The 20,879-nt window shown below is 36.2% G+C and overlaps 1 protein-coding gene across 2 annotated transcripts in view; it reads left to right on the forward strand.

Moving 5' to 3' along the window:
• NPY5R (neuropeptide Y receptor Y5) overlaps positions 1–20,879 on the forward strand; it is a 113,184-nt gene that overhangs the window by 7,687 nt on the left and 84,618 nt on the right. For both annotated transcript variants that reach the window (XM_088792349.1, XM_019736920.3), the window contains exon 2: positions 1,869–1,998. The gene's annotated coding sequence lies outside the window, so the exon portion shown is untranslated. The remainder of the gene's footprint in view (positions 1–1,868; positions 1,999–20,879) is intronic.

Raw genomic sequence — 20,879 nt, forward strand, 5'->3', positions numbered from 1 at the left:
AGTTGGTACAAATTCATAGTGAATAATCCCGCTGATATTAAAAAAGATTGGCAACACCATTGCAACAAGTTCACAAATTTAATTGGCAGACCTCGTATGTACCACATCTGCTTTATCCAATCATCTTTTGAAGGGCATTTCAATTGTTTCCATGTCTTTGCCACCATGAATAATGCTACAATGGACATAGTATTACATATATCTTTACAGAGAAAAGATTTTTGGGTGTAGATATCAAGAAGAGAGATTGCTGGGTCATATAGTAATTTTAATCTTCATTTTTTGAGGAACCCCCACAGTATTTTCCACAGTGGCGTATCAATTCACATTCCCACCAGCAGTGTATGAGGGTTCTTTTTTCTCTACAACCTGTCCAACATATGTTATTACTTGTCTTGTTGATATTTTTGACTTTTCCTCCATTCTCTCTTAACTGCTGGTGTACTGATCAGTTTCACCTCTCTCTAATCCATCCTTATACTTTTCCCAGAATAAGATTTCTGAAATGCAAATGTGATCACATAATTTTTCTGGTTCAAAACCTTCTAGTAACTCACCATTATCTTATGATAAAACTTCTAAATGTGACATGACATGAATTATACATCAGCCACCCGAGTGGTGATAGGAATGAAGATGGTATTGTTAAAGACAATTTTAACCAAAGCGTAGAGACAAAGAAATATTGAGCTTGTTTACTTTCTTTCGGCTGTAAATGTAGTGATTTCTATGTTCAACACTCTGTTCTGAGAAATGTCACAATATACAGGATATAATCTAAAACTTGAGTGCCCTTGACAGTTGAAAGCGTAAACTTTAGCTTAGACTTCTCTGAGGACTCCACTTAACATTTTTGTTGACCCTTAAAAATTATCATCTGTCTATTGTGTTAGATCATCCTCTGCTCCAACCACTAGAACCCTGTTTTCACAGTAGGTATTTTAAAGTCCCCCTAACCACATCAAATATGACTAAGAACGTTAGTTGGTATCAGTCTTTCAAAGACTCTTCAAAGCTCTCTTAGGATAAGCAGACATTCGCCTTGCTCACTGCTACTAGAACTACCAGGTGGATCGTACGAATCAGGTCCTTAAAACATGTCTCCCGATAAACAAATTCTCTGTGCAGGGTTACAGGGTTACCTCTTTTCCTCGAGACAGAATTTATATATACCAATTGCTATAGACTGAATATTTGTGCCCCCCCCCCCCGCAACGTTTATATGTTGAAATCTACCCCCCCATTGTGATAGTATTAGGAAGAGGGGCCTTTGGGAGGTGATGAGGCAATGAGGGTGTGGCCCTCATAAGTGGGATTAGTTTTCTGTAAGGGACTTGAGAGAGCTCCCTTGCGCTGTTGTCAGTGAGATTAAAAAGGAACAACGGGCAGTCTGCAAACAGGACGGGGGCTCTCATCAGAACCTGCCCACACTGGCACCCTGATCTCAGACTTCAACCCTTCAAAACGATGAAAATTCTGTTGTTTATAAACTACCCAGTCTACTTTGTTACTAGCAGCCCAAACTGACGAAGACACCAACACCCCATGACCTAGTCGTAACGGTACATTAAATTGGAACTTTTGAATGAAGCACCAGAGTACATGAGGTGCCACATCCAAGGAAGCGATAGACATCCTTGAATGAAGTGTTAGACTTCTTTGAGTGTAGAATTTCAAAGTAAATAGCCAAAACTCATTTATAGGAATTTTAAACTCGCTTACATCAGAAAAACAAAAAAAGAGAAGGATGGACATTCACAGGATTTTATGAAGAAGGTTTTGGAAAGAAAGTTGGTAGACTGTTGTGATTACCACCGCCTCCCTCAATTCCCCTTACCTCTTCTTCCTGTCATCTCTCATCAACACAGGAAGGACTGAAACACCTAGAAGGACAACAACTAGGAAAGGAGGAGAAACACTAGAACCAGATAAAAGATAAAAGATAGAAGTCCCCCTTCCCACTGTCAGTGACCAGCTCAAAGAAGACTTCATCTGGAGGTAAGTGAGAGGATTTTATGTTGAAATCAAATTTATAGTTTTGACTACTATCTAGGACATTTCTGAGTAGTGACTATATTTGCCACTTTAAAAGGTCATAGGATGTTCTCTTATTGAAGAGGAGCCAGAAAAGTCAGAGGGATTGAGTTTTCACACAGACAGGAGGAGGATTCTTTTTACTGGGCAGATTTAAAGGGACAGGGAAAAAAGAAAAATACAGAAGTGAAGCTGTATGAGTCTGCCGTACACAGTCCGAGCCCCAGACCTCCCCAACCATCTGCCCATCCAAACCTGGCAGAGCTCCCCACGGCAGCATACTCTTATTGCCAAGGCCAAGTACCCCTCAAAGCACGCCTTGGAGAGCAGAAAGTAATTCAAGCAAAGACACAAACTGCTACAAAGTGAAAGACTACGTTGCTCCGTATCAGTGATTCATTTATCAAGCTCATCCCTTTCTTGCCTAACATTCCTCTGTTTGTGTATTAGTCTTCACTCTTTATCACGCCTAACTGGACGTTGCCTTATTGCTTCTGTCCCAGACCAGCCCTGACACTCAGCTTCAGCATCTGGCTAGATCACTGCCCTGGGAGGAACACATGGGCCTCTCGCTTGGTCACACACACTCCAGACCAGGGCTCAGGGCTCCAGGTTGAAATGGGTCTCTGAGACGTATTGAACTGCTAGACCGAAACCAACTCTACATTCATCTTTAACTTTAACTCTTTCTTTTAGTGATCTCTATGTATTCTTTTTTTCCAATCCCATCTCATCACACGTATTCATTATTAGTATCTATTCCACTTTTGACCCTGTGAAATGCTGTCTCTCCATCCCACCAACACATCTCTGAACCACCTTCACTAATACTGCTTCAGAATCTCAACTTAACCTCAGATAACCTCTGTGTCAGGGGTCCACTGCTGTGCACGGTGCTATCAGCCACTTGGTTCACTTGTGCTTCAACAGCAGCATCTGCACCAGGTCAGGCAGGACTAGGAGGCCCAAGGAGGGCATATGAGAGGGCAAGTCAAATTTTCTATGTCAGTTATGCCTCAATAAAGCTGAAATTAAAAAAAACAACACCTGAATATTTTTGGAACAGCTGCTGTAATCCAGGGTGGATGTATAGATGACACACTCAATGGAGTTCTTACACTTCATTTTTATTTTCAGCTCTATCTGAAGCTAGGGTTTACATTCCCTTTTTCTAAATTTCAGTTTGCAGGCCAATTTTGACTGTTTCTTATTTGTTGCCTATAATTCAATCTTGAAGTTACTAAAATTGATTTTACTCTTCCAAGAAAAATACTTTATTTTTAATAAAGCAATATGAAAGTTAAACAGAGGTCAATCAATAGTTGAATGGTTTCATGAACCAGCCAATTAGAATGCAGCAGCTGTCATCATTTCTAATCTGGGAAAGAAACAGTAAAAAACAGATGTTTTGTGGTTTGTTTGTTTGCTTGCTGGGTCCGAGAAAATTATTTTCACACTGCCTTGTTGACATTTACTAGTAATCGAGGGAAAGTTCTCATAGGAAATATTTCCTTTTCCTCTAGATTCCAAATTCAAATATGTCAAGGTCATTCTTGTTCAGTTTTCAGAATTAAATGATGATATCTTTCAGTGGATTATTTACTGCATGTATCATGGGAAAGGTGATACTGAATGACAGAGTGAGGAAAAGGTGCTATGTTTCCCTGAAAATAAGACCTAACCGGAAAATAAGCCCCAGCATGATTTTTCAGGATGACATCCCCTGAACATAAGCCCTGATGCACCTTCTGGAGCAAAACTTAATGTAAGACCAGGTCTTATGTTCGGGGAAACACGGTAATTGGCCCTGGAATCTTTTTGTCAAAGACACCCTGGTTCACTGCAGGAAGAAGGCAAGATCATTTCGATATCATTCAGGGCTTAAGCAATTAACTTCTCAGCAGTTCTGAATCATACCTAATGATTAAAGTAGTGACCTTACAACCTCTCACCATTCTTCTCCTGTCACCTGAGAAGTGCCAATTTGAGGACTGGTGCAGGCATCCTAACCTAACAATGCAGTTAGCTTCTTCAGGAGGTGATGCGTTTAAAACCATAATGGAATACTTGAAGCACAAGCTAAGACGGTATTGAAAAAAGTCTTATACTGGGCTTGAGGATGGACTAGATGACTTCTAGGATAGTGATCTCCAACTTTTTGTTTTTGTTTTTTTTGGCATGTGCCCTTGTTTTGTATTGTTTTATGAGATGGTCAAACAGATGTGCTACAAGAAGACACAGAGGAGAGGCTCAGGAAGCAGCAACATTTATTATACTCACAGGTCCTAGAGACAGGAGCCACACAGAGCCATGTGGGAAAGCCACCAGAGTGGTCATGAGGCAGAAGACAAGAGCTTGGGGAAGATTTAGGCCACTGCCTTTATTGCGGTTTCTTGGGGAAAGGCAGAGCAGGGCTGAGTGAACAGTTTAGGATTGCCGAATTGGAAGAATTTATGTGGGATTTGGGCTATAAGTGTGGTCCCTCTTTGCCTGGCACGTGGCTCTGCTAAGATTAAGACAGAATAATGTTGCCTCTGAGGCTTACGAGCCAGACAGAGGAGATTTGGTTTTGGATTTGTTAGTTTGCATATGAAAGACTGCTCTGCTTACTGCTATCTCTAAGAATTGGCTAGCCCCAGAAACACAGTCTCTCCCTAGCAAGGAAAGTTTTTTTAAGATGTCAAAACATAATAATATACAAAAAGTTTAAAATATTTACGATACTGTACCACATCAGAAAATGATTTGGTAGTACGTACCCTCAAAATATGCATATTCATTTACTTGTAAATTATATACATTAATATATTAAGGCATTAAAATTCACAACAAAAATGGAACTTTTAAAAATGATGAATTTTAGATTAAACTTTAGAGGAAATAAAGCATACTATTAAAATAACTCAAATTTAAAATCAATGCAAACTTTTAAACAAAAAGTTTTTTATTGAATACATATCAGTTTATTAATAATTTAGTGAGAGTAATACTATTGAATATGAGCTATTATTTAAAAATATTGTGTTAGAAACATGATACGGCTAATTAAAGATGAGTTTCTCAATTTAAGTTTTTTACTTTTTTAATATGGAAAATTTTAATAGTTAGAAAAGTAGAATGAATACTAGAACAAACTCCTGTGTATTCTTCATCCATTTCAATCTTTATCAGTTCATAGCAATCTTGGTTTATCCATACCTCACATTCCCCTGACCATTGCCATGAATTATTTTGAAACAGATTCCAGATACATAATTCATCTGTAAATGTTTCAATATGTATTTCTTTAAAATACATATTTTTTAAATAAACCACAACCTTATTAACACAGAAAAAAATTAACAAAAATTCCCTAAGATAGTCAAATATCCAGGCACTGTTCACATTTTTTCATGATGTTTTTTACAGCCAATTAAGCTTATATTGATAATTGATTTAGTGACTGTAATAGCTGAAAAAGACACATCACAAAAGCATAATAAAGCAATGTACATTATACACTTAGAGTTGTTAAATTATGCGTAAGAGTGGATGTGAAAACATCTTTCAAAGAGTTTCCTTGATAATTTTGAACATTTTTGCCCAACCTTTTAAAATCTGATTGGGCTGCCATTGTTTTCATCTTGTAATACATTTGACAGAAGAGATCTCTTTTTTAATTGAGATGTAATTGATGTATAACATTGTTTAAGGTACACTAATGTGATTTGATACTCTACATTTATGTATTGCCACATGAGTACCACCATAGCCTTAGCTGACATCTTCCTTATGTCATACAGTTACCATTTCTTGTTTGTGGTGAGAACATTTAAGATCTAATTTCTTCGTACTTTGAAGTATATAATACAGTATTATTAACTATAAAAAGAGATCTTATTAGGAAACAGAAAGTACACTTCGTTGTCTTCTTGTTTTCTTGTTTACTAGTACCAAGCACTGGTTTCTTTGGAATAATTTTTAAAGCCATTCATACGTATCATGAGAGGTACTTTAGTTAAAACCATTTATTATACATCATAAACCATATGCAAGCCTAAATCTACTTATGTTACACTTAACCATTCGATGTGTTACCATATACTTCAACAGAAGGGACAAGGGCGAACTCTTCTATCAAGCCCTTTCTTCCTTCTTCCTTCCAAATACTTCTCTTATTATACCAAACTCTGGGCGCATCTAACTATAGAATGAAGGCACCAGGGTCAATCCATATATTTAATATTAGTAAAGCTTATTTTTTTTCCAAAATTCTTCTAATTAAAAAAAATAAGTATAAATGGAAGCTCTAAAATTTTCTTTCTACTCAGTGGAGTGTCACATTTACCCTTTTGGGTGAACACCAAATCTTTTCTCAGCTTTCTAGGTCTGTTAATTGCTCCTTTTCAGTACTTTTGGAAAGTTCTTAGCCATTATTACTTTAAATATTTCTTCTGCTTCATTCTCTTTCTTTTCCATTTGGTATTCCGATTATCCATGTACAGCTTTTGGAGTTGTCCCACAGTTTCTGGATATTTTATTCAGTTCTTTTTGTTCTTTCGTCTCTTTCATTTCATTTGGGGAAGTTTCTGTCAACCTTTTTCAAGCTTTTTGATCTTCTCAAGTCCAGTCTACTGATGATGAGCCCACGAAAGACATTCTTCATTTCTGTTACGTGTTTTGTATTTTTAGCATGCCCTTTTGGTACTTTCTTAGTTTCAATTTCTCTGTTGATATTACCCATCTGTTCTTATATCTTGTCTACTATTTTCCATTCGAGTATTTAACATATTAATCATATTATTTTAAATTCCCTATCTCATAATTTTAACATCTTTGTCATATCTAAGTCTGGTTTGAGGGGCTTGTTTTGTTTCTTCAGACTGTTTTTTTCTTGCCTTTTAGCATGCCTTGTACTTTTTTTTGTTAATAGCTGGATGTGATATAATATGTAAGGTAATAAGACAGGCAAATAGTCTTCAGTGTGAGATTTTATGTTAATCTGGCTAGGAATTAAGTTGTGTTTAATATCTCTGTAGCTTTAAGTACAAAGGCTTCCAATCCCTCAAATATCCTCTTTTTTGCTTCCCTGTTGACTTTAGTCTTCCCTGAGTATGTGTTTCAAAGCTCTTTCAGCAGTAAAGCACTGTTATTATACTGAAGCACTGTTGGTGTGTGGTAAGGTGTAGGGGAAGGGAAGCATTCTATATTCTGACTACATCTTTTACTGGACTTGTGTCCTTGTCCTTGGACTATTACCTTTTCAAGTGCCTCCTTGCCCCCCCCACCCCCCCTCCGCCCCATGTGAGACAGAAAGGCTATAGGAGACTGAAGTGAAATGCCCTTTTCCCAGTTGAGGTTAAGGCTTTGCTAAAGATTTGCCCCCGAGAATGTAGGTCTTTGTTATGGCAAATACTCTGGGCATTTTTCACAATGATTACTTTTTCCTTCTCCCTTTCAAATCCAAAAGGGGATTTTTCTTAGCTTGTCATAATAAGAGCCAGTTTTGGAAAAGAATCTCAGGTATTATCTCTTGAAATATTGCTGCTATACAGTTGCCTCTGTCCTTTCTTTCTGGGACTCCGAATTTACATGCAATAGACCATTTTACCATGTCGCATGTTTCTTGTGCTCTTGTATGTATTTTCTATTTCTCATACTTTGATCTAGACATTTTCATTTTTTTCTGACCTATAATCCAATTAATCATTATTTTTTCATTCTGTTATGTCTGGTTATTTTTCTTTCTGTGTTGGACATTATATATAGAAAAATTACAGATAACTTGAATTTCTAGATGATGTTTCCCACTGAGAGAATTCACTTTTGCTTCTTTTACTAAGGTGATAAGAACCCCAGGTCATCTGAATCTAATCAAAAATTAAAATGACTCTAATTTGAGCCTTATTTCTGATTCACCCTTAATTCCTAGGGTGGGGACTTCTATAAGACCTGCAGTGTTTACTAGGCATCCTCCTTCTTCATAATCCTTGAAACCTACTTTTTTGTCACCGGAACTTCAGGAGTCTATCAAAGCCATAAGCTTAGCATTACAGCTTCAGCAGTTACGTTTGGAATTGACAGATCCTGGATTCATCTCTCTGAACTTCCATTCTCTCTAGGGTATTAGTGTCACAAATCTTTACTATTTGGCAGCTTTATTGTGCCTTCAAATAGATCTTATTTTGTTTTATTTTTATCCAGAACTTCTAGTTCTTAGTTAGAAGTAGAATAACAGAAAATACTTCTTAAAAAAAATAGGACCGTAGAGAGTAAAAACATTTATTTTTTCTCTATCTTAGGGATCTGAAATTTTGGACCCATAAAGTATCATATAAGATCTGGTCCAGAAATGATATATATATATATATATGATATATGTGTAATACTAGAGATATAAATCAGCTAATCAGCTTATATATATATATATATATATATATATATATATATATATATACATATATATACATATGTATACATATACACACACATATATATACACATATATACATATATACATATGTATATGTATCTATGTGTATATATGTATGTGTATGTATATATATACATATATATGTGTGTATGTATGTATGTATATGTAATATACCTAATTGGCACATTATGTACAAAGTTTCTTTTCATAACTTTTCTTTCAAACATCAGTTCTGGCTAAGGCAACAACATTTTATGGCATTTAAAAACTGCAAACTAGCCTGTGGAGTTAAATATAGCTCTCTGGGAAATATAACTCTCTGTGGTTAAGCAGGCTCTGTAGATGACAGTTTTCTCTTGAAAACTGTACAGCTACTTTGTTACATTTCATTATTACACAGACTTTGATAATACCCTGAATGATTTTACATATTTTTGAGGTCATCCCAGGGGGAAATGAGCTAGCTTTCCAAGTTGCCTTAAGTAGATTCTAACCTCCTAAAGGATATTCCTCCACCTTAACTAGTGCCTTTTATGCCTCCTGGAACATGGTCTTTGATATATGCCTGAGTAAATAAATGAATGAAAACAGAGGCATTCTCTAGATTTTCAAAGGTTTCCTGCAAATAAAAACCTCAAACTGAGCATAATAGTCTTTCAGTGTTCTTACCAACATCAAGTAGGGCAAAGCAACCGCTTCTATGATAGAGTTTTGGAGAAGTTTTTAATTGAAGAAAAATACTAAAAATAGTAATATTAAGAATACAAATAATACAGTAACTCAGGTTAAAAAATAACTAGATTACCTGTGGTTCAAGCAATTATTTGCCTTCAAGGCTTAAAATAATAGTTTCCAAAGACTTGTATATCTTCAATCTGTGCTCAGTTAAGCTTATCACATTCTTTTGAAATTTTTTTTTATTGGGGTGACGATTGTTAGTAAAATTACATAGATTTCAGGTGTATAATTCTGTATTACATCATCTATAAATCCCATTGTGTGTTCACCACCCGGAGTCAGTTCTCCTTCCATCACCATATATTTGATACCCCTTACCCTCATCTCCCATCCCCCAAACCCCTTACCCTCTGGTAACCACTAAGCTATTGTCTGTGTCTATGAGTTTTTGTTTCTCATTTGTTTGTCTTCTTCTTTTGTTGTTTTTGGTTTATATACCACATATCAGTGAAATCATATGGTTCTCTTCTTTTTCTGTCTGACTTATTTCGCTGAGCATTATACTCGCAAGATCCATCCATGTTGTCACAAATGTTCCCATAGGATCTTTTCTTACAGCCGAATAGTATTCCATTGTGTATATATACCACAACTTCTTTATCCATTAATCTATCGACAGACATTTTGGTTGTTTCCATGTCTTGGCCACTGTAAACAAAGCTGCAATGAACATTGGAGCACACATGTCTTTATGGATAAATGTTTTCAGATTTTTGGGGTAGATACCCAGGAGAGGGATTGATGGGTCATATGGTAATTCTATTCGTAATTTTTTGAGGAACCTCCACACTGCCTTCCATAGCAGCTGCACCAGTCTGCATTCCCACCAACAGTGTATGAGGGTTCCTTTTTCTCCACAGCCTCTCCAACACTTGTCATTACTTGTCTTGTTGATAACAGCCATTCTAACTGGGGTGAGGTGATATCTCATTGTGGTTTTGATTTGCATTTCTCTGATGATTAGTGATGTTGAGCATTTTTTCATATGTCTATTTGCCATTGGTATGTCCTCTTTGGAGAAATGTCTCTTCAGGACGTCTGCCTATTTTTCAGTTGGGTTGTTTGTTTTTTTGTTGTTGAGTTGCATGAGTTCCTTGTATATTTTGGATATTAGCCTGTTATCGGAGGCACTGTTTGCAAAAATCTTCTCCTATTCAGTTGGTTGCCTCTTTATTTTGTCGATGGTTTCTTTGCTGTGCAGAAGCTTTTAAGTTTGATATAGTCTCTTTCGTTTATTTTAGCTTTTACTTGCCTTGCCTTTGGAGTCCAATTCATGAGACGCTCTTTGAACCCAAGGTCCATAAGTTTAGTACCTATGTTTTCTTCTATGCAATTTATTGTTTCAGGTCTTATGCTTAAGTCTTTGATCCATTTTGAATTAATTTTGGTACCTGGTGACAGATAGCCGTGCAGTTTCATTCTTTTGCACGTGGCTTTCCAATTCTGCCAGCAACATTTATTGAAGAGGTTGTCTTTTCTCCATTGTATGTGTTTTGCTTCTTTGTCAAAAATTATCTGTCCATATTTATGTGGTTTTATTTCTGGGTTCTCAATTCTGTTCCATTGGTCTGTGTATGTTTTTCTGTCAATACCATGCTGTTTTGATTATTGTTGCCCTGTAGTATAAGCTAAAGTCAGGGAGTGTGGTACCTCCAGCATTGTTCTTTTTTCTTAAGATTGCTTTGGCTATTCGGGGTCTTTTGCGGTTCCAAACAAATCTGATGATTTTTTGTTCTATTTCTTTAAAAAATGCCATTGGGGTTTTGATGGGGATTGCATTAAATCTGTATATTGCGTTGGGTAATATGCCCATTTTAACTATGTTGATTCTTCCAATGCATGAGCACGGAATGTCTTTCCATTTCTTTGTGTCTCTTCAATTTCTTTTAAAAATGTCTTGTAGTTTTCAGCATATAGATCTTTCACATCCTTGGTTAAGTTTATTCCTAGGTATTTTATTCTTTTTCCTGCAATTGCAAAAGGAATTGTTTTTTTCTATTTCTTTTTCTGAGATTTCATTGCAAGTATATAGGAATGCAATGGACTTTTGTACGTTGATTTTGTAGCCAGCAACTTTACTGTATTAGTTGATTGTTTCTAATAGCTTTTTTGTGGAATCTTTAGGGTTTTCTATATATAACATCATGTCATCTGCAAAGAGTGACAATTTAACTTCTTCATTCCCAATTTGGATGCCTTTTATATTTCTCTTGCCTGATTGCTCTGGCGAGGACTTCCAACAGTAAGTTGAAAAGCAGAGGTGATAGGGGACAGCCCTGTCGTGTTCCTGAACATAGAGCAAAGAGCTTCAGCTTTTCACCGTTAATTATGATATGAACTGAGAGTTTGTCATATATGGCCTTTATTATGTTAAGGTATTTTCCTTCTACACCTATTTTATTAAGTGTTTTAATCATAAATGGATGTTGTATCTTGTCAAATGCTTTTTCTGCATCAATTGATATAATCATATGATTTTTGTCCTTTATTTTGTTTATGTGATGTATCACATTGATGGATTTGTGGATGTTGAACCATATTTGTGCCCCAGGGATGAATCCCACTTGGTCGTGATGAATAATATTTTTAATGCATTGTTGTATTAAATTTGCTAGAATTTTGTTTAGGATTTTTGCATCTGTATTCGTCAGAGATATTTTTGTGTTGTCCTTACCAGGTTTTGGTATCAGGGTAATGTTGGCCTCATAAAATGAATTAGGGAGTACTGTCTTTTCTTCAATTTTTTGAAAGAGTTTGAGCAGGATTGGTGTTAGATCCTCTTTGAAGGTTTGGTAGAATTCACTAGTGAAGCCATCTGGTCCCGGACTTTTGCTTTTGGGAAGGTTTTGGATGACTGATTCAATTTCGTTACTGGTGATCAGTCTGTTTAGATTTTCCAGTTCTTCATGGTTCAGCCTTGGAAGGCTATAGGTTTCTAAGAACTTGTCCATTTCTTCTAGGTTGTTGAATTTGGTGGCATATAGTCCTTCATAGTATTCTTGGATGATCCTTTGTATTTCTGTGGTGTCCGTGATAACTTCCCCTTTTTCGTTTCTGATTTTGTTAATTAGTGTCTTCTCTCTTTTTATCTTAGTGAGTCTAGCCAAGGGTTTGTCAATTTTGTTAATCTTTTCAAAGAACCAGCTCTGTGTCTCATTAATCTTTTCTATTGTCTTTTTGTTCTCTATTTCATTTAGTTCTGCTCTGATTTTTGTTATTTCCTATCTTCTGCCGACCTTGGGTTTTACTTGTTCTTCTTTTCCTAGTTCTTTAAGGTGTAACATGAGGCTATTTATTTGGGAGTTTTCTTGTTTCTTGAGATAGGCCTGTAATGAGATAAATTTCCCTCTTAAAACTGCTTTCGCTGTATCCCAAAAATTTTGGTAGGATGTGTTTTCATTGTCATTTGTTTCTATGTATCTTTTGATTTCTCCTCTAATTTCTTCTTTGACCCGGTCGTTCTTTAAAAGTATGTTGTTTAATCTCCATGTATTGGTGGTTTTCCTGCTTTCTTTTTGCAGTTGATATCCAATTTCAAAGCCTTGTGATCAGAGAATATGCTTAGTATGATTTCAATCTTCTTAAATTTGCTGAGGCTGATTTTATGTCCCAAAGTATGGTCTATCCTTGAGAATGTTCCATGTATACTAGAAAAAAAAATGTATAGTCTGATGTTTTGGGATGAAGTGCTCTATATATGTCAATTATGTCCATTTTATCTAATGTGTCATTTAGAGCTGCTATTTCGTTATTTATTTTCTGTTTGGATGATCTATCCATAGCTGTCAATGATGTATTTAAATCCCCTAGTATAATTGTGTTTTGGTCAATTTCTCCGTTTAGTTCTATTAGTAGTTGCTTGGTATATTTCGGTGCTCCCTGATTGGGGGTATAAATATTGATGACTGTTATGTCTTCTTGTTGTATAGTCCCCTTTACCATTATGAAATGTCCATCTTTGTCTCTTGTTATCTTTGTCACCCTGAAGTCTGTTTCATCTGATATCATTATGGCTACACCTGATTTTCTCTGGATACCATTTGCTTGGAGTGTCAATTTCCACCCTTTCACTTTGAGTCTATGCTTGTCCTTGTAGCTGAGATGTGTCTCTTGGAGACAGCATATGGTTGGGTTTAGTTTTTTGATCCAATCTGCTACTCTGTGCCTTTTTATTGGTGAATTCAGTCTATTTACATTTAGGGTGATTATTGATATGTGAGGATTTCCTGTCATTCTATCTTTAGTTTTCTGGTAAGGCTGTGTCTCCATTGTTTCTTTGTCTTTTTGTTGTTGTCTATTATTTCTGTGTGGTGGTATTCTATGATGTTTCCCTCTGTTTCTTCTTTTATTACAGTATATATTTCAGTTCTGGATTTTTTTTTGAGTGGTTATCCTTAAGTTTATGTAAAAGGAAGTTTGATATTTAGAGTATTCCATTTTCTTCAGCACGATTACTTTCTCCATTCCCATATTCCGGTTCAGGCCTTTACTCTCCCCCTTTTTATGTTTTGATTGCCACAAATTGTCCCTGTTGATGGTGGTCGAATAGCTTCCTTTAGTATTTCTTGTAGTATAAGTCGTATATTAGAAAATTCCCTCAGCTTCTCTATGTCTGGGAAGGTCTTTATTCCACCTTCATATCTCCAGGATATCTTTTCAGGATATGTTATTCTTGGCTCATGATTTCTCTCTTTCAATAATTTCAATATTTGGTTCCACTCCCTCCTGGCTTGTAGAGTTTCTGCTGAAAAATCTGATGATAATCTAATGGGCTTTCCTTTGTAGGTTACCGTCTTCTTTTCCCTGGCTGCCTTGTGAATTCTTTCTTTGTCATTGATTTTAGACAGCTTCAATACAATGTGCTTTGGAGAAGGCCTGTTGGGATTGAGGTAATAAGCTTATCACAGTTTAACAATAATTTATTATTTTGCTGGAATTATGTTAAGCTATCGCAGTTATTATCTTCCTATAACTTATGTCTGAAAAAATACAAAGATACACAAATATGACTAAATTGGGAAAATAGAAATTTGGGAAGCATTTAATGACTTCTAACTATGTCTCTTAAAATGGTAAACCTCTTCATTAATTGACATGGTATTATTTCTATGCCAGTATGTGTTCTTTTTATTTATTGCATTCTACCAACTCTCTAAAATTTTCTTTAAAGTCATGGAAATAATAATGGACAATTAAAGAAGAATGTGTGTCTTTGATAAATGATATTTGGAGTGACTGATGGTTTCTGTTTATTTATATTTAGTAGTGTTTATTTTAAAGCAGGTTTTTCTTGTTTTATTGTGTTCAATAGAAATACTGTGAACTGTTTGAACTAGACCATATAAATAGAAAGTATTATAAATCATCCTTTTTTTTATTGTTTCCCTGAAAATAAGACCTACCCAGACCATCAGCTCTAATGCATCTTTTGGAGCAAAAATTAATATAAGACCCAGTCTTATATTATATTGTGTTACATAAGACTGGGTCTTATATTATAGTAAAATAAGACCGGGTCTTATATTAATTTTTGTTCCAAAAGACGCATTAGAGCTGATGGTCTGGCCAGGTCTTATTTTTGGGGAAACATGGTATTACAACAGATGGTGGTTCTATTGCAAAAAAGAAATTCTCCAGTTAGATATTCCCTGAGCATGCGGCATTTAATGTAAAAAGATATGTTTTTTCTTCAAAAGCATGATTGAAAGTACTGTATTTGGCATTGCTAATATGAGTTCTTTGGGGGTCACCAGAGATAATTTTATATGCAGAAAAGGAACTTAAGAAATTTACCTTGTGTATTAAATTTACAATTTTAAAACCCTGTTTAAAATTTACAATTTTAAAACTTTCTGAAGCATTTAAATTTACCTCATAATCTTATTCACTTGTAAGACTGGTAAATTTTAATCAACAATTTTAAGACATATTTGAATAATATTTGGAACTGCTTAAATGTTAAATGCCTTCAACATTTCAAGTTGCATTTGTGAGTTTAATGTACTTTATTTTCTTAAGTATTTCAGTTGTTTTCAAATAGATCCTGACTGATTACTTAAATAACTCTCGTAAATCTAGTAAATGGTTAAACATGATAAACCTGAAGTTTTCTCAGATGTCCTAACACTATGCGTAAACTTAGTACTACTTCAACCTAAAAACCACCATTCTAAATAAATTATGCAATTTCACATATTAAATTGAAGTACCAATATTTCCATACCAAATTGTTGTTAAAATCACTAATACAGTTGACCCTTGAAAAATACAGGAGTTAGGGATGCTCACCTGCTGCGCAAAAATCCATGTATAACTTTTGACTCCCCCAAAAACTTAACTACTAATAGCTTACTGTTGACCAGAAGCCTTAGCAATAACATAAAATCGATTAACACATTCTGTATGTTATATGTATTATATACTGTATGTTTACAATAAACTAGAGAAAAGAAAATGTTATTAATAAAATCATAAGAAAGAGCAAATGCATTTACAGTACTGTATGTATTTACTGAAAAAAAATGTATGTAAGTGGATCCATGTTCAAGAGTCAACTGTATACAAGGTTTTAATTTGTACTTTCTTTCAAATATAAAAATATTAATTCTCGTATTCTGTTTCTCCTAAATCTTTGAATGCTTAATCCATCATATTCCTCTGGTTAACTGTTGCATAACTATAAGAAAATAAAATCTAATTCAATTCACTCATGCATTCATTCATTCATTCACTCATTCATTCATTCATCCAAACAGTTATTTCCTTAATTGTTAGTGTGTATAGCACAATGTTAGCTAGTGTCTATAGCACAATGAACAAAGCAGAGAAAAACCAAGCCTGTACTCATGGAGCTTAACTTCTTAAGGGAAAAGAAAAATGATAAACAAGGTATATTTGTCGTATAATTTATAATATGTTAAAAGGTGATACAACACCCATTTGGATGGCTACCATTAAAAAAACAACAACAGAAAATAACAAGTGTTGGAGAGAATGTGAAGAAATTTGAACCCTTATGCACTGTTGGTGGGAATGTAAAATGGTACAGCTGCTGTGAAAACAAAATGAGGGTTCCTCCAAAAATTGAAAATAAAATTACCATATGATGAATAATTCCACATCTATGTATATACTCAAAAGAATTGAAAGCAAGGTCTCAATAGCATTATTCACCATAGCTAAAACATGGATGCAACCCAAGTGTCCTTTGACAGATGAGTAGATAAGCAAAGTGTAGCATATATATATACAATGGAATATTATTCAGCTTTGAAAAGGAAGGAATTCTGACATACGCTACAACATGAATAAACCTTGAGGACGTTATGCTAAGTGAAAAAAATTCCAATCACACACACACACACACACACACACACACACACAAATACTATATGATTCCATTTATTTGAGGTACTTAGGGTAATGAAAATCACAGAGACAGAAAGTAGAATGGTAGTTGCCAAGGGCTGGGAGGAGGGGAAAAGGGGGAATTATTGTTTAATGGGTGTAGAATTTCAGTGTTGCAAGATGAAAAGAGGTCTGAAAATGAATGGTGCTGATGGTTACACAACAATATAAATGTACTTAAGACGACCCCACTGTACAAGGTAGTAAATTTTATGTTTTGTATATTTTGCCATAGTTAAAAAAATAAGTTGGAAGAAAAAATTTAGATTCTAGGGAGAAAAATAAACTAGGAAAGGGGCCTGAAGCAATTTTAAACTGGATTGCAGAGAACTGAGATCAGCCTGCAGATTTGAGTAGGGCAAAAGATTTGGATCTGCAGACATTCAGAAACTTTGATCTCATTGTCACCCAAGCTTCTATTTTGATCACTAGGTCACCTGACTGAAAAAAATTCATCTAGAGATTGGTCTCATAACTCACCTGATTTTCCTTCACACACAGAAATCTTTAAATGTCTTCCAGGAGGACACTTCAGAGAATTTTGCCTCTCTTTAACTTTAAGATAGGGAAAATTTTCTAAGGCTAAAGAATCTTGTTTATGTTTTTCAGGACCTCTAAACATTTTTTGGATATTTAAAATGTTATTTGATATCTCACAGGCTTTTTCTGATTTATGAGATCATTCTACCTTCAGAAATATATGACTATTTTTTTTTGAATGCACAAAATATAAAATTGCCTGGCATTGTATTAATAGGTGTTTTTCCGGAGAAAATCTGTTTGTTGCATTAGGCTCTCAACAGCAATATTACTTGGAAAATGATACTTGGAATACATTTAAAATGCTAATAGTTCCCAAAACTAATTATATTAGATTCATATAAACAAAAGATTGAGAAATCTTGCTAATTTATATCTAAGCAAAATTACACCAACAGATTTTTAACTTGATCTGGCCAATTTCATTGTAATGAGCAATATCCACTCCCACCAGTGGAACTTGAAATGAGAAATAGCAAAAATTTCCATGTACAAATTACTCAACAACAAGAACGAATTGCCAATATTTTAAGGTGCATTTTTAAAGTTTGGCAATTGATTTGCTATGTGACTTTAAGAAAAATACCAGACATGCTTGATTAAAAGTTTCTGTCCACATTTTAAAAAGACAATATAGAAGCTAAATTGACAAAAATCTATATTTCCCATTAAATTGCATTGTTTGTGTGCATATAAGTCATGCCATAAACTGATTTCAGCTTATCTAACTTAAATTTTAAATGGAGGCATATACTTGTGGGGCAGGAAGAATAGTAACTCTCTGAAGTCGGATCTCGGTTATTCCTCCTGCCCTTCACTCTCAGACATAAATTGCTTAAAGTGGCCAAAAGGAGGAAGTTGCTGGGACTAGAAAAGCTTTTCTAATACTCAAAAGAAGACAAAGGTACATATGTGTTGTGAGGAGCTCGAACAGGAAGGGGACAGAGCCTTCACAGGGAATAACCACACGGTCCTCTATCACATGGTGCCCTTGTTCTTCCTTGAATTGTCAGCCATGTTCCCATGTGAAGAGCTCTGCCCTTGCTCTGTCTGTCTGTCTGTCTGAAAAGTGCTTCCCTTTGTTCTTCAAATGTCATGCCAAGTTTTTCTTCAAAAGTAGTGTTTCTGCGAAACTTTCTGTGGCTGACTGCATTTTTTCCAATATGACACAGCAATATTTCCAGTCCCACATGCTCTTCCAGTAAGAGGTGGAATCAATTTTCCATCCCCTGAAAAGCGGGCATGGCTTTGTAACTATCCAGTAAATAGAAAGAGCCCAAATTGGCACTGCATGACTTTGAAGCTAGGCTACAAAGGATTTCTGTTTGGACCTCTTTCTCTCCTTGGGACTCGAGTCCTTGGAACCCAGCTACTGTTTTGTGAGGAAGCTGAAGCCATGAGGAGAGGTCTTACCTACCATGTCTACGTGTTTCAGCATCATCTGCCACATATTTGCGGGAACAGGCAGGCCTTCGGATGATTCTAGCCCTCAGCCTTTGAGTCTTCCAGCTGAGGCCTTGGACATTGTGGAACAGCGACGTGCTGTCCCTGCCATGCCGTGGGCTAATTCTTGACTCAACACATGGTTGTTGTACACCACTAAGTTTTGGGGTGATTTGTTATGCAGTTCGAGATAACGGGCAGGGCTGCCAGGGGAGCATGTGGAGCCCCAGGGAAATATTTCTTGTGGGCCCCCCCTCTCTATAAACTATTTGATTAAAAAGAAAGGTATTGTAAAAGTCATGGGCCCATGTGAGTTCTAGTGACTTATCAGTGAAGAACGTGTTTATTGTCCAATCAGTGAACTTGAAGATTCTTAGTCCAATGTCTGACCTATCCTGGAGTCACAGCAAATCAGCAGATCAGCACTATTCTGGTGGTACAGTCTCTCATGACCCCAAGAAAGAAATACTGTATCAACCAGTAGAAGTGATCCACTTCTCAGGCCGTCCTCCTGGAACAGGGGCCTGGTCGCACAAGCCCTGGGTGACCTCAGATGCATGAGTCCCAGAGTTCTTTGAAGCATCTGATTGACCTCATGCATAGGTAGGAAGTCAGAGAATGCCTCAAAGAGGAGAAAGTGGAACTTGGCCTCAGATCCCTTAATAGCACACCTGGCCCCAGACAGTCCCAAACACTAGCGTGGGACTTCGAAAATTCCAAGGAGATTTGACGTATCAGGGCCTGGAAGCACAGGGACTAAGACAGGGGCTCTGCTTGTCACCCTCTTAAAGACACACTGATAATAGGAACACCTTCCCTCATTTCTCCCTGTACCCTCAGTACTCCTTTCCACCCATCCCACTCTGTTTTTCCGTATAGCACTTAAACAAACATTGATATACAAGGTACTCATCTTTTTAAAACATTTGAATGTCTGTTTCCTCCTTCTGAAATGTAAGCTCCAAGAAGGTTGGCATTTTGTTTGTTCCCACTTGTGTCCCTAGCTCCTAGAATAATGCCTGGAGCTGACAGGTATTCAGTAATATCAGGTAGTGATAACTGTTAAGAAGAAAATAAGAAGGAGTGAGGGCATAGAGAAAGGTTGGGATAGAGGGCTACTTCAGATAGGGCAGTCAGGGAATGTTTCTCTTCTTATATCTGAGGAGAAGCTTGAATGAAAGGAAGCAGAGATCCGAAGATGTAAGGGGAAGAGCGTTCCGTGCAAAAGGAGTAAAACTGCAAAGATCCTGAAGTAAGAATGTGCTTAGTGTGTGTGAGGAATAGACGAAGGGTGTGTGATTAGAACAATGGAGGACAGTGGGAGGAAATGAGGTTATGAGATCACCGTGATCCTGAAAATACAGAGCTTTTTAAGCCAACCTAAGAAATTTATATTTTTTTCTAACGTGACTGAAACCACGGGCAGGTTGTGAACAGGAGACAATATGATTGATGGAAAGTGAGTGAGCAGTTAGTGAGAAGACTGGTCCAACTAGAAATAAGAGGACTTCATAGGGAGAATATAGTGAAAGCACACAAACACGGGCAGAGTAGTTACATTTGGGAATTGTTTGAAAAGGAAATCACTCAACAAGCATTTATCAATTACAGTGTGCTTACTTATAGTATGCTAAGTATTAGAGCTATAAACGCTAATAAAATACAGTCATAGAACTCACATTCAGTGGAAAAAGAAGCAAAACCAAATAATAAGACCCTGGCCTATTGTAGTAGTCATCGCACATGATTGTAATTACATTGTGTATTTTTCCCACTGGACTAAGACCCTAGGTAAAGCACTTTGCCTATTTTGTCTTAGTCTCTTATCTTTCTCTTTTGATATCTCCAGTTCTGAGGTTGACTGTGGCAGAGTAGATGCCATATATGTACTTTATGAATGAATGAGTGAAGGTTAAAGCAATGATGAAGACCTATATGGGCAGTATGAGAACACAAGGGGAAGGGACATCAAGTAAGATTAGCTAGAGATGATGTTACCTGAGCAAGTGGAAAGCATGGTTGGCATTCAGGAAAATAGGAATACTTATAAAACTCCAGGAACAATTGGTTTGAGGTTGCAGACTATAACTTGAGATGTGGAGACTTAAATGCGATAGGATTTAAGAAATAGGCATGCAGCACATCACGGATGCATTTATAAGCCACCTTACCAGTTTTTCTACGCACAGTGGGGAAACAGAAAAGAGATTTCAGCAAGAAAGGGATGTGCTTAGGCTGATGTGGTATGGCCCTGATTTGGAGGATGGGTTTGATGTAAGCCACGCCAGATTTAGCAAATCAGTCA

The sequence above is a fragment of the Rhinolophus sinicus genome, chromosome 15 (assembly GCF_057876585.1).
Source record: "Rhinolophus sinicus isolate RSI-liver-muscle chromosome 15, RSI-T2T, whole genome shotgun sequence".
Classification (NCBI taxonomy): domain Eukaryota; kingdom Metazoa; phylum Chordata; class Mammalia; order Chiroptera; family Rhinolophidae; genus Rhinolophus; species Rhinolophus sinicus.